Source organism: Orcinus orca, chromosome 1 (genome assembly GCF_937001465.1).
Source record: "Orcinus orca chromosome 1, mOrcOrc1.1, whole genome shotgun sequence".
NCBI classification, from domain to species: Eukaryota; Metazoa; Chordata; class Mammalia; order Artiodactyla; family Delphinidae; genus Orcinus; species Orcinus orca.
In genome coordinates, this window is record NC_064559.1 from 133890742 (window position 1) to 133913569 (window position 22828).

Consider the following 22828-nt stretch of genomic DNA (forward strand, 5'->3'; position numbering starts at 1 on the left):
CAATTCATCACACCACCACCACCACCACCCCCCGCTGCTTTCCCCTCTTGGTGTCCGTACATTTGTTCTCTACTTCTGTGTCTCAATTTCTGCTCTGCAAACTGGTTCATCTGTACCATTTTCTAGGTTCCACATATATGCGTTACCATCATTCCTTCTTAAAATGATAAAACATGGAGTGTTTTGAGTGGGACTGGCTGAGTTCAAATCCTGGCTTTGTCACTTGACATCTCTGTGCCTCAGTTTCCTCAGCTGCATTATGCATCTAATAAAAGTACTTGCCACTTTGCTTAATTATGAGGATTCCATGAGGCAGGACTGACTCAGTGCTCCCTGTCTAAAGGCTGTCCTAGCTTCCCATTGTTCAGTCCCCCAGTCATGGAGCATCCCTGACTCCTCTTCTTGCATCAGCAAATTCTATTGGATTTAACTTCAAAATATCTCCAGAATCCCATTGTGTCGTAGCACGTTCACTGCTGTCACCTGGTCGTGGCCACCTTCATCTCTGCAGTGGTTACTTGGTGCCCGTTCTTTCCAGATGTCCTCTTTAGGACTAGCGTGCCCATCCTCCACCCGCTGGTTATCGGTTGTTGAAAGCACAACCTGCTTCACTCAAAACTTACACACTCTTCCAAGGGGCAGCACTGGGAATACATTAGTGTTACATGGCAAGGGGGAAGACGGGTCACTAATCAACTGACCTTCAGATGGGGAGATCACCCTGATCATTCAGGTGGACCCAGTGTAATCACAAGGGTCCCTATAAATGAAAGAGGGGGAGAAGTCAGTCATTGAAGGAGATGCGACAACAGGAATAGAGGTAGGAGTGATGGGATTGCTGGAATTGGATTCTCCCCTAGAGCCTCCAGAAGGGTGGCAGGCTGTGAGATAATAAATTTGTCTTGTCTTAAGTCACTGTGTTTGTAGTACATGTTACCGCAGGCACAGGAAATTCATGTGATTTTGGACAACTCTGAAGGGCCATCCCAGCTCCAAGAGCTTCCCCTAGGAGTGGCTGAAGCCTCAGTTGCCACCATCTTGCAGGCTGGCTTCTCCCTCTGCCCTTATCTGCCTTCTTTGTGTCTTTACAGGTGTATTTCCCAAGCACACACCCCGAAAGCCTTCTGCATGCAATTCTCCATCTCAGATTTGTGTCCAAGGAACCCAAGGTAAGACAGTCTCTCACATGAATTGTTGTAATGCTCCCTGCATGGTCTCCATGCTTATACCCTTAACTCTCTGCTGCAGGCTCTTCTCAACATAGTAGACACAATGACTCTGTGAAAACATAAATTAGATCAAGACACTCCATGGCTTTCCTTTTCTCTGGGAGTAGAGGTCAGATCCCGTGAAGTAACCGAAAGGTCCTTTCATAATCTTCCCAACCATCCTGACAATTCCTCCTCTGCGTCATCTCCCATGACTCTCCCCCTTGTTCACTCCACTCCAGCCACACGGGCATCCTTGCTCTTTTTGAACCTGCCGGGCAAACTCCTGCCCTAAGACTTCTGCATTAACTCTTTTCTCTGCTCAATGCCACTTTTCCAGTGGGGCCCCTGATCACTCTATTTAAAATAGCAGTTGCCCTTCATCCTACTCTGGTACTCCCTATCCCTCTTACCTGCATTATTTTCTCTCTGGGCCCTAGAACTTTCTAATGTACTATATAATTTATTTATTTTTGTTTATTGTTTTTGTCCTCCTGCTAGACTATACCATCTATGAAGACGAGTATTTTGTTTATTTACTGTTATGTCCCCAGTGCTCAGGACTGTGGCTGGCAAATAGCGGTCACTCATAAAAATCTGTTTGATGAATAAATGAATAAATGCAGGTACCGTATTTAGAACAGTGTCTGGCACATAGTAAATGCTTAATAAGTATTAGCTATTACTTTTTGCTGGTAGAGAAGGGGTCATGAGATTCCTGGCATTTCAGAGACAACTTATACTGGTATTTGATCCTATGATCCTGCAGGAAGAGGAAGATAAATCACATACACATGTTGATCAGGACCTTCATTTCCTTGCTTCTATGTGTGTGATCTAACCCCGGGCTGAGCTGTAGTCTCTTTAGAATAGACTTGAAAGCAAAAGTCTGAGTCTCTCACGTGGACGGAGGAGGTGACCAAGGATGCGAGAAAAAGGTGTGGGCTGGAGTTCTTTTTGGAACCACAATTTGGGCCCAGGGAACAGAGGTCAGGAGAAGTCTCATCTGGCTTGAGGTCAGGCCTGATCCATCCCAGGACCTCTTTGGGAAATGGTGAAAGTTCCGCAGTTATACTGAGACAGGAAGGCTGACGGCAGTTTATACTGATTCTAAACTATTTATTGGAAGGACTGCCCTGTTTTAATGAGATTTCTGTGAAGAAAGAGTCCAAAGGTCTATTTCATATCCTTGTTCATGAGCCTTATCCTTTCTTGAACTGTGTGCTGTCAGCCCAAGGTACTAGCCAAAGGTGAGGTCCTTTCTTTTCGTAGGTTTTGGGGAAAGAGGCTCAGAAATGTACTTTGAGATGGGAAGGAGCCAGAGTATATGCATGTAAATGTGTAAGATATCCTGAATCCTAGGGAAATACACACTCACCTTTAAAAAATATCTATTCTGCTTCATATATAGATTTGTATTAAACTATAGAAGAACAGCATAGTTAATTCTGCCATCTGTTGGTTGAGCATTTCGAAGAAAAGCTCTTGTGTATGAGGTACTTAAAATCGTTGAGTCCTTGACTCCAAAATACAAATAATGCCTAAACTCTCAGGGACAGGAGGGGATTTGTCCTATTTTAAAGATCTTGTGCGATAGACGCTATAACTTTTGTTGCTGGTTCAATCTCAAATTAGACAATGTCTTGGAATGTCTTAATAGCATTGAAGCTCATTTAAATGCTATTTTGATCCCTATTGATCATATTAGCACCTAATCAGTTGCTAACCCTGGAAATTGCATGTTTGAGATATATATGAAGGAACTCCTGTAATTTTTTTTCCAAAATAAGGTTAATTCCTAATTCTTTAATAGTCTTTTTTTTTTAAAGAGATGGGATGGGGGAGCTTTCCTGATATTCGTATCATGTTCAAATCATGTCAAAGTGCTTCAGGTTTCCACACCTATCACACAGTGCTTGCTTATTAAAAGTTGAATTCCTAATTCCTTTAAAAATTAACCCATCTTTAAATATCTCTTCTAAATATTCAGAGGGCAAAACATGATATAGACAATAATATGCACATAGAGGATTCCTTTTAGCCCTTGAATAACATACATCTTTGTTGTATTTCTGTTGATGGGAAGTATGAGCTCTATCTCACATCCTTGTGTCTTGAAAACTTTTGAAATAACACACATTGTTGAGGTAAGGTTTTCACTTAGAAAGTTATCGTTCTTTTTTCATTGCACTTTTATTTAGTGATTTATTTTCCATCTTGTCTCAGGACAAGATGAATTGGACCAAATATGCAACCTCATACCTCCATTCTTACTGTATGTATTTCATCTTGGTTTTGGTAGGCCACATTATTAACCTAATTTTGAATGAAAGCCTAATCTTCTAAGGTGTGATGGTCCTGTCCAGGGCTGCCTGCCCATACTACCTGCCTGTCACACTTCACCCTTGTAGTCATGGCTCATTATGTCCCTGCTCTGTTGACATGGACAGATGATTGATATTTCTAGCCATCTGAGTCCACATCTAAATGATTTTTAAAATCTAATTTCTTCAAACGTCATGTATTATAGAGCTGTGTCCACATCTTCAGATACTTTGCTGAAAGGAATAGTCAGTGAACAAATTGCAGTCAAGTGCTCTCCCTTCCTGCCTTCTCAAGTTCACCCCCGAGTCCGCGTTAACGTGACGCATGCTTGAACTTCCACTCGTATTTTTAAAAAATTCTGCATCATCCTTTTCAATCCTGCTTCTTGGTATCTAAAGTGTCTCAGCAACATCTTCAAGCAATAATCAAGGGCATAGTTTCCCAAAACTATAGCATTCAAAGCATCCTGCTTGGTTGTTTGCTGATTTTTTCCAGGTAACCTCTTTTTATTTTATTTTATTTTTATTAATTAATTTATTTTTTTGGTACACGGGCCTCTCACTGTTGTGGCCTCGCCCGTTGTGGAGCACAGGGTCCAGACGCGCAGGCTCAGCGGCCATGGCTCACGGGCCCAGCCGCTCCGCGGCATGTGGGATCTTCCCGGACCGGGGCATGAATCCGTGTCCCCTGCATCGGCAGGCGGACTCTCAACCACTGTGCCACCAGGGAATCCCCTCTTTTTATTTTAGGAATATAACAGGAATCCAGAGCTAATGATTTATTGCCCTTCTATCTTCAACATAACACTTCCTACCATAAGCACATTTCTAAGACTCTGTGACAGTCTTAAGGAGCCTCTATTTGCTGCGGATACTCTATCAGCTATTGTTTTTAAGCTTCCCAAAGAAGGCAGAGCATTTCTGAGAGTTAATTCAGACCATGTCCTGATGGGAAACACCACCAAGATCATGTACTAACATGAACCCTGTGAACCTATTAGCCAGAGATTGAATTTTTTAAATTGAGGTATAACATACAAACAGTAAAGTGCAAGAGTCTTGTATAAAGTTGATGAATTATACACGCTCACACCCGATGTAGCCACTGCCTAGATCAAGACATAGATTTGTTCCAACATCCCAGGAGGTTTTCTTGTCTTCTTCAGCCCTCCCTCTTCCCAGTTAATACCCCACTCCGGGTAACCATGCATCTGACTTCCATCACCATAGATTAGTTTTGTCTGTCCTCTAACTGCATAATAAATGGAGCCACACAGTATATGTGCTTTAGTGTCTGGCTTCTTCCTCATCAGTATATCAGTGAGATCATTCATGCAGTGGGACTGCATTTTTCTTTCTTTCTTTTTTTTCCTATTGCTGTGTCTTATTCTGCTGTATCAATGTTCCACAGTTTGTCCATTCTACTACTGATGGACATTTGGATTGTTTACAGCTTTGGATGATTGCGAATAAAGCTGCTTAGTCGGGCTTCCCTGGTGGTGCAGTGGTTGAGAGTCCGCCTGCCGATGCAGGGGACACGGGTTTGTGCCCCGGTCCGGGAAGATCCCACATGCCGCGGAGCGGCTGGGCCCGTGAGCCATGGCCGCTGAGCCTGCGTGTCTGGAGCCTGTGCTCCGCAATGGGAGAGGCCACAAAGTGAGAGGCCCACGTACTGCAAAAACAAAAAAACAAACAACAAAAAAAAGCTGCTTAGTCAGAGATTTTTTACATGTAAAAGAACACTTAGCCACACACAAATTCTGGTATTTGGACACTCCTTTATGTGATGATAGACACTGAGAAGAAAACCAGATCAAGAACCCTAGGATGCTTTTTGTAAGACACTGAAAATCTATGTGTCATTCAGGTTGAAATCAACTGTAAGAGCGCAGGCAACAAAAGGAAAAAAAAGATAAATTGGACTCTATCAGCTTCATGGACATTTGTGCACCAAAAGGTACATCAAGAAAGCAAAAATGCAACCTACTGAATGGGAGTAAAATATTTGCAAATCATTTATCAGGTGAGATTAATATCTAGAATATATAAAGAATACCAAAATCTCAACAACAAATAAATAACTCAATTCAAAAAATGAGCAAAAATATTTGAATAGACATTTCTCCAAAGAAGATACACAAATGGCCAATAAGCCCATGAAAAAATGTTCAACATCATTAGACATCAGAGAAATGCAAATCAAAACCCCACTGAGATACCACTTCACAACTACTTGGATAGCTGTAATTTTATTTAAAAAGAAAAGAAAAAAAAGGAAAATGGAGAAAATGGAAACCTCATGCACTACTGGTACAAATGTAAAAATGATGCAGCTGCTGTGGCAAACACTTTGACAGTTTCTTGAAAGGATGAACATAGAACTATCATATGACCCAGCAATTTCAGTCCTAGGTAAAACACCCCAAAGAATTTAAAGCAGGGACTTGCACAGCTATTTGTACAACAATGTTCATAGGAGTGTTATTGACAATAAGCAAAAGGTGAAAACAACCAAAGTGTCCGTCGACAGATGAATGGCTAAACACATATGGTATATACATAAAATGGAATATTGCTCAGCCATAAAAAGAATTGAATTTTGATATATACTACAACATGGATGAAACTTGAAAACATTATGATTAATGAAATAAGCCAGACACAGAAGGACATCTATTGTACGATTCCACTTATGAGGTACTTAGAATGGGCAAATTCACAGAGACAGAAAGTATTATTAGAGGTTACTAACAACCTCTAACAGGTTAGGCAGAAAGGAGAAGTTATTGTTTACTGAGTAGAGAGATGTTTTTGGAGGGGGGGATGATTAGAAACTCTTGGCTGTAGATAGTGGATGGTTATTCAACGTTGTGAATGAATTTAACTCCACCCAACTGTATACTTAAAAATCGTTAAAATGATAAATAATACATTACGTATATTTTACCACAATAAATAAATCAACTGTAAGTATAAACAGTATTTCTTTGGTATTCAATCATTCGACACATTCTTATTAGAGAGTATTAGTGTTAGGCACTTGCAGAAAGAAAGATGAATCAGACATAATGTATTAGCTTCCCATTGCTGTTGTAGCAAATTGCCACAAACTTAGTGGCTTAAAGCAACATACATTTATTATCTTACAGTTCTGTAGGTCAGAAACTCAAAATGAGTCTCAGTGGGAATAAAATCAAGGTACAGCAGAGCTGTGTTCCTTCTGAAGGCTCTAGTGGAGAACCAGTTTCCTTGCTGTTTCCAACTACTGGAGGCTGCCTGTGTTCCTTGGCTACGGGTCCCCTTCCAGCTTCAATGAAAAGCAATTGCAGCACTTTAACGCTGCTTTTGTTATCACACCTTCTCTGTCTCTGACTGTCCTGCCTCCCTCTTTCATTTATGTGGATCCTTGTGCTTACATTGGGCCCATCTCCGTCTCTACAGCTGATTAGCAACCTTAGTTCCATGTGCAGCTTTAATTCTCCCTTTCCATGTAGCCTATCGTATTCATAGATTACAGGGATGGGGGACTGGGATTGTCATCTTTGGGGGGTCGTTATTCTGCTCACCGCACATACCTTCCTGACTGCAAAGATTAGCAGGGGAGATACAACAGTAAAATAAGTCATGAATGGTGCAGCCGAAGTGCTCTGAATTTAGGGTGAGAAAGATTATTCCAGCTGAGAGAGAGAATCTATAAACTCTTCTTAGAGACTATATAGAAATAATACCAGGGTGCCCTCTATGTCAAGGACTTTGGGGTTCGCACAGCTTCGTGGCATATGTGAGCTACATTCCACATCTAACGGCCAGGCACGATCATAAGAAAGCAGCTGGTCAGTCAATGCCAGAGGGTGATCCGCAGTGGCCACCCAGCGGCAGGATTCAGGTGGGTCAGCTGGGGGACAGGACAGCTGTGTTGCCGCTGCTTGACAAGCAAGGCTGCCGGGACCATTAAGTCTCAGTGTGATCCACAAGTGACTCTTGCCCATGGTACCTGCTGGTAAGCCAGAAACTCAGAGAAATGTGAATTCTGGCACTAGTGTCAAAAGTAAGTGTGAGACAGACATAGAGAACAGACTTGTGGTTGCCAAGGGGGAGAGGGTTGGGGAGGGATGGAGTGGGAGTTTGGGATCAGCAGATGCAAGCTATTATATACAGAATGGATAAATAACAAAGTCCTACTATATAGCACAGGGAACTATATTCAATATCCTGTGATAAACCATAATGGAAAAGAATTTTATAAAATGTATATATATATATATATATATATATGTATAACTGAATCACTTTTCTGTACAGCAGAAATTAACACAACATTGTAAACCTATACTTTAATTAAAAAAAATATGGCTAGGTTAGGTGGGCCAATCTAACCAAATGCTTTTATATCTCAAAAAAAAAAAAAAATCAATGTGAGAGACCTAGAAATAAACGGCAGCCTGGCCCTGTGATTCTCTTACACACAGTGTGGCTACAATTTGGGTTGCATACCAGTGTTTGCATTTGCTCTGGATTAGCCACGAAGTGACCTCACCAGCATTTTCATATAAATGGCTGCAAATAGAAGTCAGCAAGACCCACTGTATCTTTTTGTTTGTTTGTTTTGTTTGTTTTTGCTGTATGCGGGCCTCTCACTGTTGTGGCCTCTCCCATTGCAGAGCACAGGCTCCGGACACCCAGGCCCAGCGGCCGTGGCTCACGGGCCCAGCCGCTCTGCGGCATGTGGGATCTTCCCGGCCCGGGGCACGAACCCGTGTCCCCTGCAGCAGCAGGCGGACTCTCAACCACTACGCCACCAGGGAAGCCCCACTCTATCTTTTGATGTAGGATTTTTCTTAAAAATGACATCTTTGTATCCTCACAGTAGCACCCAAAAAGCACTTTAAACTCACAGGGAGGTGGGCTGGGAAACACTTCTCTCTCCAGGTGCAAAAGTGACGCATTCTGTGCCCCCAAGACACAGCATCACAGAACAACTCTACTAAACATCCAGGCATATAGAGCTGTGGCCACTACAGGATCCCTTCCCAACCAGTGTGCTTCGGTTTTGTCCTCCATGTTTGTCAGGGAATAAATTAATCCACCGGAGGCATAATATGTGCTCAATAAATGTTTAATAAATGCATGAAATGGGAATAAGCAAGTGACTTCAAGTACCTAAAATTCTTAACCCAGATCTAGGTTGTGGTTCTGAAGGATCACACCTCTGTGATCATACCCATTTCCTTGCAATGACCTCATGTCTACACACATCGTTGTTTAGTCAGTTTAACAGACTTTGTTGCCAGTCTGTGTGAACTCCAATTAGAAAATCACATTTAAGGATATTAGAAAAAAATGTATTTAAAGTTTGTCTTATAAAAACAAGAAAATTTTCATTAGCCTCTTTGCCTTGGTTAAAGGAAAACATTGTTGGACCTCTGCAGCCTTGCTTGTATCCTACCTCCAAGGGCACATCTGACCCACCAGATGAAGCTGGCTGCCCAGGGCCCAGGAGTTTTTGCCCTTTCTCTCCTCTACTCAGTGACATCAAGGAATAATAATAACCTGTTTCATCTGTGTGCCTCAAGGTCTGCAAGGCCCAGAGTATTTCACTGTTTACCGTGAGAGGATGTTTGGGAGAGTTGCTTGTGAATCTCTAGACATGGCCAAGGTGCCACCCCAGACTCATGATCCCCTTATAACTGGAATGTATTCAAGGATGCGTGAAGTCCTCAGGAAATCAGATGCCCCATCTTTGTTTAGCTCTGGCATAACCTTTTATGTCACTTTCTCTTTCTTTTTTCTTCTATCTCCTTCCTTCCATGTATTTATTAATTCAACAACTATTATTGAGCACCTACAGTGTGCAAGGGGGTGATTAGGAACTGAAGATTCAGCTGGGAATAAGACAATGGTCTTTGCTTTCATGGTTTTAACGTACTAGCGAGAGGGTAGGGTCATGAACAAGGGAACTGATTAATTAATGAATGAAATATGCTCAGATTATAGGTATTAGGAAGGCAGTTAAAGAGGGTGCTGTGATAGAGAATCATGTGGGGAAAGTGTGTTCTTTCTTATGTATTGAAATGTGTGTAAATAGACAATTGTCTGCAAGTGTGTGAATAACACTGAACCAGCCTTTTTGTGGCAGCTCCTAGGGGAGAAAGCTTAGGTTAGTCCTCCTGGTAAAGGAAGAAAATGAAAACTTAAAAGGCCAGGGCAATTCATCTTGTGAGGAACTCAGAGAGTAAGGGACATCCATCTTGTTTATCATAGTGTGTCCAGTGTACAGCAGCATGCTGGCATACAGAAAATGCTCCAAAAAAGTAATAATTGGTGGAAAAACCAACCGACCCTGCAAAACATATGTTTATAAGACCAGTTCTTTCTTTTGTCCTAGGTAGAAGGAAATCCAGCAGTCTTGAGTGATTTCCAGACACCTGTCCATACATGGCAGACTTTGATGGCTTTAGGCAGGACCTTCTGGGAAGGCACTTAGTGAAAAGTACCATACGTTCAGGGATGCATGGAGAACTTTCTTCACAGCCTCATACAGGAGGTCAAACCATAGGAGGACACCTCCTGGAATTATCAAGACATTGATGCTGGCAGATTGGATGTTTGGATAAGGATTATCTCTTGGGACCAGATTGCTATTTACCAGAAGAAAATGAACACTCTTGGCCCACTCTGGGAAGGGTTCATTAGGAAAACACAATACCCAATTCTAGCATTTACCCTCTAGTAATTTATTTAATTGCGCACACATCAGTTTCTCACTCCAATAGACCATAAACTTCTCTTGTGGCAAACTAAAAAGTCTGACAGGAAGAAGGGCTCAAGTCTTGTCTTGAAGCTGTATTTTCATAATAAGCATGTGTTTTGAGATTACAGGTTTTACATGAATAAAAATAGCATTTTCACTCTTTTCATTAGATTTCACACTTTTTTTTTACTATCATCGTCATCGCGTGACTCGGTAGCTTTGAGGTGACTGCTGAAGATTATGGTCAGGCCAACTCCTGGTGCCCCCTACGTATAACTTATTTTATTTATTTATTTTTGGCTGTGTTGGGTCTTCGTTGCTGCACGTGGGCTTTCTTTAGTTGTGGCGAGCGGGGGCTACTCTTCGCTGTGGTGCGCGGACTTCTCATTGCGGTGGCTTCTCTTGTTGCCGAGCACGGGCTCTAGGCACCCAGGCTTCAGTAGTTGTGGCTCGCGGGCTCTAGAGCACAGGCTCAGTAGTTGTGGCACACAGGCTTAGTTGCTCCGCAGCATGTGGCATCTTCCTGGACCAGGGCTCGAACCTGCGTCCCCTGCATTGGCAAGCGGATTCTTAACCACTGCGCCACCAGGGAAGCCCCCCACAAGTCTTTTTCTTGTTGATTTCTTAAATCCCCAATGTTTAGCATATAGTAAATAATTGTTGCCTTGAGCTTAAACAGAATAAAGAAGAGAGAATAAAGAAGTAATTTAAAAAAAAGAAAACATAGTTATACAAGTGTTAATCTTATTCCTCAATACTTGTATTTGAATGTGTTTCCCATCATTAGTTATTTTTGGCATTCCCAATGTGATCTACAAGAAGCTGCAACAGGATAATCATACTGAATTCAAAAAAATTCACCTCATGCCGTCTCCAATAGAGTGTACTGGAGACCACAGGGGAGAGTAGAGAGGCATATTGTCTTAGAACATTTAAATTTAATATTTAAATATTCATTTAAGTGTGTGAACAACAAAGATACCCTACCGGCTGGACGCACGTCAGACATTTATACCTACTGTCCCAATCCTCCCTCTCCCACCCAAACCGATTGACCCCCCGAAAGCCCCCGAGCCCGGGGAATCTCTAGAGATAAACTGTCATGAAAACCCCATAAGCTTTCCTTCCCCAGGACATGGCATTAGCGAAGTGATCTCAGCTAAAACAATTATCACTGGGCTACTGCCAACAGAGAATATTGTATTCCCGGCTTAATAATAATACAAAAAAGAAAATGTAAGTTGAATCCAAATGAAATATAATTCTATCTGCTTTTTATCCAAGTGATTTCGGTGGACAGAGAGTAGGGGCTCTGCTGAGAGCAAATTAAATGAGTCCTGGGATACATCACAGTGGCTTTTAGAGGGAAGGAAGGTCACACCCCCTCCCCAAAGGCAAGTCTCTGAATGTCTGAAAAGAGAGGGAGGTGAGGGTGGATTGAAGCCCTGCCTTACTGATATTCCTCCCCAGAGGAGTTGTTCTTCCCTTGGAAAATCACTGCTGTAAGCAATGGGGAGCGACAGAAGATTCTTGAGTAGGTGAGTGGCAGGACCAAAGTAGCATTTAGGAAGCTGAATAAATATTAGTTGAATGAATGAATGATTCAGATTAAGGGCAAGACAGAGACATGAATTTGGCTACTTCTGAATATGGATTTTAATAAAGGATTTAGAAAAAAGGATTAGAAAATAATAGCCAATCAATACCATAATTATAGTTTTAGGTTACTTGTAGCTTTCTATCTGCTTATTCTTAGGTTAATGTAACAAAGGTGTTAAAACAGATCTGACTTGTGGAGGTGCTAAAATGCAGCTCTACTTTTGTTTTTACTGATGACGTTTATTTGGTGTGGCCCTCTTTTCCTGTCCTGGATAAACACGATTCACCTATAGGTGATAGACTGTCAGTCCTGTGGTCATTTTAAGTCACAAACACGGCCTAAGACACATGAGAACACACAGCTCTGGGAATAATTAAAACCCTGAATTCTATTTAATGTCAAATCTTGCTTTCCCTGGCCCACATTTGGCTGGCAGCCCACATTTCCCCTTTATTTCTCTTTTCTTTCTTCTCCTTCCTCATTAGGCATACTCCTAGGGTTGGAACACAGAGAAAGGGAAGATGAGAACAGGAAATGATCTTCTGCTGTATCTGCAGTTCCTTGGCTTTGTGCTGAGTTAGGCTCATGTTTAAAGCTGACATTCTCTTGAGGGCACTTTCGGATTCTCTGGAGATGTGTTTGTTGATGCCCCTTTTTCAGCTGGATGCCCACCCTCTTCTCTGAGGACCCATCCACACACTGCTGGGGTCCCATTGCCCTTTCTAGGATGGCAGACTCTTGATCCTGGGGACTCTGCACTGGGAAAACACTTGTACTACTGCTGGAGGGGGTTGAAGTAATTTCCTAGACAAAGTGGCTAGTTGCCTTGACGCCATCATCCCCAACACACTTTCTCTCCTACCCTTCATATTTTCTGGGGCAGAAGTTAGCCCTCAGCTCACTGTGTCTCCCAAGTTTCAGACAACACCTGCCAGACTCTCAAAGTGGCCATGTTGAACACCTCCAAGGCTTGACCTCCTTTATTTCTTCAGGGGATGAGAGGTTTTGAGGTTCTTAGGACAAATTTCTCCAAAGTAATCCTTCTCTCTAGAATCTTTCCTCTTGCTTCCCATTCTCCCAAAACCTTTTATACTTTTGAAATGCAAAAGAAGCCCCTGCATAAATATCCTGAATTTTTAAATCAAACCTCAGATTTCTTTTAAGAGTCTTCTTGTGGCAGTCTGTGTCATATATACCTTGGTACCTGAGAGCTATAACATCAGTCCCGCTGGAGAAATTGAGGTGAGAATTGTTCTATTTAATATCAAGTTACATTCACATTCTATACAGCAGCTTTAATTCCACTCACTTAATAGTCTTGTCCTTTCAAAGTCTGAAGTTGAAAGAACTTCCAGAGTACTCAGACAAACTGGTAAATGATATCTGCAATCTTTTTTCATTCGTAATTCATTAATTTATTAAACATAAAAATTAAAAGCAGAGTGGGCTGCTACTTTTCACCTAATAGGTTAATAAATATTAAAAAGTATGGTAAAACTTAGTAATGATGTGAAAAAACGTTCACAAACTGTTAGTGGGAGTAAACACTAACGCAAAATTTTGGAAGGTAATTTATTAACATACATCCAAATTTAAAATGCAATCTCTATTGATTGCAACCATTGCCTGACCTTCAGAGACAGCTCTGGGTTGTGTAGAAGATTTTACAATTTGAGGGGCACTCTTTAAGAAAGAGAATGAAAAATGAGGAATACAAAATTGGATATGAAAGCAAATATTTAGTTAGAATGGGAAAAAAATTTACAACGAATTACAAATTTTAAAATGCTGACTGATACCAGAAACAAAAAAATCCAGAAAAATTACATGATGCTTTTGTGAATAAATTATCTTATACATATACTTCTAGAATTTCTTTTGAATTTTGATATGATTCAAGAATTCTGAATAAATATAGAAAATGATCTGAAATTAAGGCATGCACAGGAATAATTAAAATGTGTTAAAACACTTCTACATTGCATTATGCTACTTGATTATATAATCACATTATTTTTATATTACATACATTGATTTGTTTATAAATATGTATAGTGATTTTGTCCCTGGGTTGTCTCTTTAAGTTCTTAATCTCCATCAATGGAAAATTTTTCATCTCTTTTTGTCTAAAAGTGCTGATTCTCTTCAGGATGTGATGTGATCCAATATGTTGGATGTATAAAATATGTAACCAAACAAATAGACATGGTCACCATGGGATTCGCACTGGTTTGTACCCTACAAACCCAGGAATTCTGATAACTTCTATTTTATAAGATTTACACCAAAAAAGAAAAAATATATTGTGGGTTTATAATTGCATACATTGCTTATCAAGTATATTCATGGCAGGACAGAACTTTTGCCTAGCCATCTGTGAGAATCAAATACTCTGCTTATAATTGTACATATCTGAAGATTGGCAGAACTTTCTCAGACTAGCTTCTGCTTCACACTTTTGAAAACTCGTTTCTCCATCAATACCTACATACTTCCAATGCCTGGTGAATAGATCACATGCATGTCCCAGTATGGCCTCTGGCATTGCCAAAGTAGGCAGTGGGGATATTGCCTGAAGCCATCCCTGCACCAGAGTAGCTAGCAATAACTTAACTAGATATGAAAGTGAACCGCATAAATATAACCTTCTTAACATAAACCCTATGTGTCTTCAACTCAACTTCCCCTTAGCTGAATCCCAAGCAGCCTGTGGTCTAACACCAACCTACAGAAGAGCGAGTGTAACAGAGGGTAAGTTGGAGAGGAAAGAGACTGAGGCCCTAAATGACTGTGGCTAAAATAACTTTCACATTTTACAAAAGCATGTGATCATGTGAACACATTGCTTGGGCCCCAAACAGGGCCTAGAAAGGGGCCTGAGCCCATGAGGGGCCTAGATAACTTCAAGGTCAATCTGCCTTGCCAACCAGGAAGTTACCCTTTTTGGATGAGCCTTCTATTCACAGCACACTTAAATTTACAAGGTTGGTGCACCAGGGTGTTTGTCGCAAATGCAGGTTAGTTAGGTTTACAGTTGGCTAACCTCCAACAAGAGTCAGCAATTGAGTAGAATTTTCCTAAGTCTTTATTTCCTAGCCTCAAGGGCTGAGGCAAGTTACTGACCTCATTATGGTGATCATATACCATTGAAAGGTGTTTGACTTAGAAAATGAAGGTATTGATATTTTGGTAGACTAGCAAGAAGGAGGCTCATGGAAGGACCATGAAAGGGGTGGGTTGTGCTCAGACACTGGGAAAATTAAAGAGAGCGTGGGAAGATGCCTTGATGATCGGTTTAAGGACTCTCTTTTGTACCCTTTATAAGGGAATAGTCAGGAGTGATTTCAGCTGGAAGTAACAGAATAAACTAACAGCGGCTTAAATAATCAAGATGCTTAATTAACTCTTAGAATAAAAAATCTGAAGATAGGTGACCTTATAATTCTGCTATTTTGGGACTCTGGGTCATTGTCTCTGTGATTCTCATGGTCAAAATATGGTTGTCACAGCTCCATGAATCATTCATCCAAAGGCAGAAAACTGGGGACAGCGAGAGAGAGTGTGTGCGTTTCTCCTTTTAGCAAGGAGGAAAAATCTTTCTAAACAGTTTCCCATCAGAATTCCTCTTTAGGTCTCATTGGCCAAAAATGGGCACATGGGCACCTCTGGGAGAAGAGGGAATTGGGAAAGTGGGTGTCTGGCAAAGGGTCATGGGAGTTCCATGTTTGACTTAGTCATGCTTCATCTTTCTGGGCTGAACATATGGTTTCCCTGAACAAAAATATGGATTCTAGTAGGAAGAAAATGGGAATTTCTATTTGGAGAAAATTAATGTTACATGCAGTTGGAACTTTTGTGTTGAGTATCATAAAACTATCCTTTGCTTAATAATTATTAAACTAACATGAATTGAGAACGTAACATGAATACAAACTATCAGTTATTTAGTCAATACTCTGTGCCAGGAATGGGCGCTAGCTGTTAGATATATGTTATCTGCAACTAGCCCAGCCCTGCAAGATGAATATTTTTATTATTATTTTCAGAGAGATTAGGTTACCTCCCCATTGGGGAAATAAGTAGCTCTATTTGACCTTTATCATTAAAGTCCTTGCCTTTCTTGAACTTCAAACGAATTAAATCATATAAAATGTTCTCTTTTGTTTCTGATTTCTCCTGCTCAATATTAGGCTTGCAATTCATTCATGTTGGAAAGGGTATCAGTAATTCATATTTTTATTACTGTGTATTATTCCATTATTTGAAAATATCACAATTTATTTACCCATTGTACTGTAGATAGATATTTGGGTTGTTTCTAGTTTGGAGATATTCTGAATAAAGTTGCTATTAACGTTCTTAATGTGTGTCTTTTGGAAAGCCCTCCTTTCTGTTGGATTTATATCCAGGAGTAGCACAGGGTATTTTTAGCTTTAGTAGATACTCTTTAAATCTTTAAAAGATTTCCAAAGTGGTCGTACCAGGTTACACTCCCACAGCAATTGATGAGAGAACCATCTACCAGTGTTTGTTTGGTTTTGTTATATAGAAGGTGGTAAGAGGAAAAGTTGGGCAAGATAAAGGGGATTGTTGGCACTGGGGGAAGTGGGGCAGTTTGAAATTTTAAATACAGTGGTTAGGATAAGCTTTCTTTTTTCTTTTTCTTTCCTTTTTGAGAAGGTGATGTTCGAGAAAAGTCACAAAGGAGGTAAGGGAGTGATCAATGCAGGCATATGGAAAATGTCCTGGACAGAGGGAAGAGCAAGTGCAAAGGCTGTAAATAAATGCCTGGTGCCTGCAAGTCAAAGCAACAGGTCAATGTGGAAGAAGCCAAGTGAGTGAGGGGGAAAGCAGTAGAAGGTAATATAAGCGAGGCGGATAGAGCCAGAGCCGGCAGGGTCTAGTAGAAATAGGGAGGACTTGGGCTTTTACTCTGAGTGAAATGGGGAGTCACAACAGGGTTTTGAGCAGATGAGTGACATAACTGACTTACATTTTGAAGAGATTGTTCTGACTGCTGGGTTGAGAATAGACTGTAGGGTGGGAGCAGTAAGCTGTTGCAGGAGGTGACAGTGGCCTGGACCAGATGGTGACAAAGACATGTCAAAACTGGTCACATTCTGGATATATTTTGAAGGTAGAGCCATTGTTATTCTTGGCATCACCAGCTTTAGTATTAGCAATGCTATGATAATAATAATAATCATTTTCAGCCTCTTACTATGTCCCTACTCTCTGTTTTATTATCCTCATAAACTAAAGCTCGAAGACATTAAGCAACACCCCTAAGAACACACATTTCATAAGAGATAGTCCAGGGGTTCAGTCTTAGCTCTAGCAGATTTCAAAGCTCTTAAAACTGCTTTATCACCTGTTTCTGGTTTCCTTTCTGCCTAGCCCACTCAGTGCCTTATACATAATAGGTGATCAGTATCTTTATATTGAATTAATTAATGACACCATTCACTTTTTCCTTTACTTGCTGAGATTAAACTATACGTTTGCTTCTGAGGTTTTTTAAAAAATGTTGTTTTACATTATATTTATGTACAGTATGTTTTGGTATATAGTTCTATGAGTTTTCACACATGCATAGATTTGTACAACCACTACCACAATCAGGATATTTCCATCACCCCTCCCCGTAAATTCTCTTATGCTGCATCTTAGTCAAACCCTACCCTCACTCCTAATTCCTGGCAAACGCTGATCTCTTCTTTGTCTTTATAGACTATAAACATTAGGGCACAGGTTTTTGTATGAGTGGTAGTGTGCATTTTGCATTTTTCTAGGGTAAAAACCTAGGCTGGGGCTTCCCTGGTGGCGCAGTGGTTGCGAGTCCACCTGCCGATGCAGGGGACACGGTTTCGTGCCCCGGTCCGGGAGGATCCTACATGCCGCGGAGCAGCTGGGCCCGTGAGCCATGGCCGCTGAGCCTGCGTGTCCGGAGCCTGTGCTCCGCAACGGGAGAGGCTACAATAGTGAGAGGCCCGTGTACCGCAAAGCAAACAAACAAACAAACAACCTAGGCTGGGTTTGTTGGTTCATACGCTTATTGTTTGTTTAACTTTTTTTTTTTTTGCGGTATGTGGGCCTCTCACTGTTGTGGCCTCTCCTGTTGCGGAGCACAGGCTCCGGACGTGCAGGCTCAACCGCCATGGCTCACGGGCCCAGCTGCTCCGCGGCATGTAGGATCCTCCCGGACCGGGGCGAACCCGTGTCCCCTGCATCGGCAGGTGGACTCTCAACCACTGCGCCACCAGGGAAGCCCTGTTTGTTTAACTTTATAAGAAACCGCCAAACTGTTTTCTAAAGTGGCTGTACCAGCATTTTAGTTGTGAATAAGCACGGCATAAGCATACTTTAAAAAAATTTACCCCCTGCCCTTCTAGACCCAGATAGCTTTACGTTTGGAGACTGTGTTATTGTGATGTAACTTAAATATAAATTTAAAAACTTGCTTGCAGGATTTTGTGGCCAACAAGGAATTCCTTATGAAAGAGGCCTAAGCTTTACTTTTCTTTCAGGGATGTTGTAGAAGTTAGACAATCATCATGAGATGATGAATGGAAAATTGCCTCAAGATATAAGAACATACATTAATATTATTACTAAAGATGCCGTCACTCAATTAAATGAAGGCAGTGTTTACTAAGTAGCTAATATAGTGAAGGTATTATGTTAGAAATGGTCTATGGAGAATATAAGTATAAAACAGAGGTCTTATCCTCATGGCATTTATACTCTGGTTAAGGAGACAAGTAAAATGTAAAAGAATTTTAAATAACTGATTCCAGTAACACAAGAGTATGCATTACAAGGATTTATTTAACTTTTCAAAATGGTTGTACAGACAATAAAAATATCATACTTATCTATTAAACATCCATATGTATATTTATGTATATGGTGAACTGTTGCAAAGTATATAAGTTTCCTCTTACAGTACATATTGTGTGAGGTTGACAGGTCCAATACTATCGTATCCGTACCTAAGCAGGTGAGGAGATTTGAGCTGGGTTTGGGAGAACAGTGGAGTCTTGGTATTAGAGAGGAGGGAGAGGACGTTCCAGACAAATCGAGTGTCAAGAGCCAAAGTGCAGAGTTAAAAAGCGCAAGGCATGTGCGGGCCCCGTAAGTGAACCAGTTGGCTTGTTAGCAGGTGAGTGGTAATTGAACACTCACTATGTGCCAATCACTGGGCTGAATCCGATACACGGGCTATCTCACTTAAATAGCTCCTCAACAGCTTCGTAAAGAAACAAAGAATTTAGATCCTTTTATACAGTTACAAAGCTAATAAGTTGTAGACTTGGGGCTCTAACCCAGATAGTCTGATTCTAATTCTTCACCTCGACATTATGCTGTAGCTTAAGGCTAGAAAGGAAAGTCGAGGCCAGATTATGGAGGGCTGAGATGTTGGAACTTTATACCCGGAGGACTTGTGACTCTCCATCTTTTCGCCACTTCTGTACGTTTGAGGGATAGGACACCTGGAGGCACTGCTCCTCAGTAAGTGGTTCAGTAGGAGCACGGTTTGGGGGAAGAGCATCCACGTCGCCAGCCTCCGTGTGGACTTGCTACTCACCTGTCCTGAGAGGGTGAGATGCCTCTCCAGGAAGGGCATCTCCCTTTTGAGGATCAGCGCTTTGGACAATGGGGAGGCGAGGAAGACTCTCAAACACAGAACACAGAAGGTAGCAGTGAACGTCTGGAAAAAGAATTTGGCAGCAAGGTGTGTAAAGAATTAGACACAAGCAACGGAGGCAGAGAATCCAGGGAAGAGACTACTGCAGCATGATTCAGCCTGCGTGATGAGGCCACAGCTGGGCTGGAGGCACGGGAGAGCTGTTGGGAAGGGCAGACTGATAGGACTTGGTGCCCAGGGGGATTTGAGGGCGATGGAGATGGAGGAGGTAGGCTCTAAACATTTTATTACTGTGCTTCCTTCCTGTGTCTTCCAGGAGAGCTGACTAGCCTCGGCACAGAGTCCCTGGGCCCTCAAAGACTATTGCCACATCGGCCATGGCCACTAGAGGGCTACCCGGCCTCGTCTGCTTTCACCCAGGGAGGGCAGCTCTGCTGTTTAAAATCCAAGCTAGGCTGGCCCCAGAATGCTTCGGGGGAGCTGGGGTTTAGAGCAGTTGATCTCCATTGACACAGAAACTTGGAAGGTCTCCCACTCGATTGACAATGGCTGGAAACTGGGCCTAAGATGTAGCGATGAATTACAGAGCGCAGGCTCTTCGGGACCAGGAGGCGGGGAGGAGGAAACAGCTGCCTACAAAACCCCGGCTGGGCTGCAGCCCTTGGCTTGTCCTGGCCCCAGGGGCCTGAGGCTCCAGAGATTCTGAATCCCTGCCTGCCGTGGTCTCTCAACTGGGCCAGCAGTTGTTATGTTCCTCTCCTTATCCCAGGTTTGAAGTGTGTGTGAGTGTGTACACGTGTGGATGCATATGCATGCGTGTGTGTATATAAGTGAGTACGTGTGTGCATGTGTGTACACATGTGGGTGCAGATATGTGAGTGTACGTCTGTATATGCTTGTGAGAGTGGGTGCCTGTGAGCGTGCTTGCATGTGTGCCTGCCCTGCAGGCGGAATGTTAATGTCCGTTGCTTGGCTTTAGCCCAAAAGAGAAACAAATAATGAGGTGAATGGAAGTAAGCTGGAGTCTGGGCTTCAGCACTAATTAGCTGCTATCAGTTTTGACAAAGAGGGCAGACAATAGCCACACATGAGCAAAGGATGGAAAACGCAGGGACCAGGGTTGTACAGGGGGCTGGGAGGCCACCCAGCAGTCTCCTTGGGCAGGCAAGGCCGTCTCAGAAGGCCAGGTGGCTGGGTCAGGCGGGTGGATCCTTCCTGCCCTTCGGTGCAGATAAGTGCGTGACCCCAGCATCTCTTCCGGCTGGTCTTGCTCTTACTAAGTGCCACTTCACTTTCTGATGGGCTGACAGTTACCCACGTCACCCTCCCCTGGGCGGTTTTCTCCTTCTCTTTGTCAAGCTGGCCCCTGTCCACATTTCCCAGAGATGTGGTCACAGCCTTCTTACTCACCAGCTGCTTAGATGGCCCTGGCTTTGACCTGTGTCTGCACCTAGTCATGTTGTTTTGTCCTTAGGCTCCCTGTGGAGGGTTGGAAGCAGAATGGTAAAGGCAGAAGCGCAGACTATTTAGTCGATTGCTGAGAAGTCGATTGCTCCTTAATTTCTAGACCTGCGTATGTGCTTATGTGCAAGTGGGTGGGAAAAACGGTGGTAGAAGGTGACGTCAGACCCCCACCCCACAGGCAAGTCTTCACTCGTCAGCAATAGCTGGGGGCCCTGTCCGTGGGTTTCCCACAGGCCCAACTCCCATGGGCTTCAAAGACACGGGTTCAGCTGGGGGATGAGTGTCCCCCAGGTTGCCAAAGTGCCTGCCCTGCCTTCAGAGAACAAGGTCTCTCCTGGGCCCTCACAAGCCCATGTCTCAGGGGATACCAGGCCCCTTGAGCGGGACTACGAGAAATTTTTCCAAATCTCTCCATACACAGCAAGTTCTCCTCACACTTGTACACTTGAGTGTGTGTGTGGTGGTGAGGAAGGGGTGACTGGGAGGGTACACATCATCATTTCATTCACACCCTAGTAAATCTAGAGAGCTCGCTTCTTAGAAATTATTCATAACACCTCTGTTTGTTGTTTGTCTTCAAATATTCCCTGTTCTTTGTTTGGCCTCTTCAGGGCACAAGTGGCCCAGTCCCAGTCGGTTTTCTTTCTAATGTGATTCTTCCTTTATAGTTTGCTAGAACGAACAGCAGTGGGAATTCTCAAATTATAGTAAGAAAAAAAAAAAATCTCCTGAAGAGATTGTTTTAAATGCAGCTTTCTCAGGCCCTGTCCAAATCTATAGAATCAGGCTCAGGAATTTGCATTTTACCAAGCTCTCCCCTGTTACTCCCTACCCCAAGATCCAAAGTCCGGTGGTCCACAGAACATATGCTGTAAAACATGATGCTGGGGTTTCCCTGGTAGCCCAGTGGTTAAGAATCCGCCTGCCAATGCAGGGTTTGAGCCCTGGTCTGGGAAGATCCCACATGCTGCAGAGCAACTAAGCTCATGTGCCACAACTACTGAGCCTGCACTCTAGAGCCCACGAGCCACAACTACTGAGCCCGCAAGCCACAACTACTGAGCCCATGAACCACAACTACTGAGCCCACCTGCCACAGCTACTGAAGCCCATGCGCCTAGAGCCTGTGCTGCACAAGAAGAGAAGCCACCGCAGTGAGAAGCCCATGCACCGCAATGAAGAGTAGCCCCTGCTCACCGTAGCTAGAGAAGGCCCGCATGCAGCAGTGAAGATCCAACACAGCCAAAAATAAATAAATTAATAAATTAATTAAAACAAAACAAAACAACAACAAAAAAACATGGTGCTGAAGGATGTACCTTTTTTTTCCTAAATGTTGAGTTTTGAGAGTTCTATATATATTCTAGACCCAAAGCCTTTGTCAGATATGTTTTTTCCCAGGCCGTAATTTGTCTTTTCATTCTTTTTATAGGATCTTTCGCAGAACAAAATTTAAAATTTTTATTAAGTCCAATTTATACATTTTTCCTATTATGGATCATGCTTTGGTGTCAAGTCTAAAAATTCTGCCTAGTCCTAGGTCAAGAAGATATTCTTCTGTGTTCTTTTCTAGAAGTCTTATAGTTTTGTGTTTATATCTAAGACCATGATCAATTTTGAGTTAATTTTGTATAAGGTGTGAGGTTTAAGCCCAATCGCTCCTGCACTGCTTACTGAAAAGGCTATTTCTCCTCCAATGGATTGCTTTTACTCCTTTGTCAAAAATTAATGGGGGATATTTGTGTGGATCTATATCTGGATTCTCTATTCTGTTCCACTGATGTATGTGCCTCTTCCTTCCACTAGCAATACATTGTCTCCATACTGCAGTTA

General features: G+C 42.3%; 1 long non-coding RNA gene across 1 annotated transcript in view; it reads left to right on the top strand.

Moving 5' to 3' along the window:
• Positions 1-1091: 1091 nt before the first annotated feature.
• Positions 1092-22828, top strand: part of LOC117202292 (uncharacterized) — a 52638-nt gene continuing 30901 nt past the window's right edge. The window contains exon 1 of the long non-coding RNA XR_007479075.1: positions 1092-1169. This is a non-coding gene — a long non-coding RNA (uncharacterized LOC117202292). The remainder of the gene's footprint in view (positions 1170-22828) is intronic.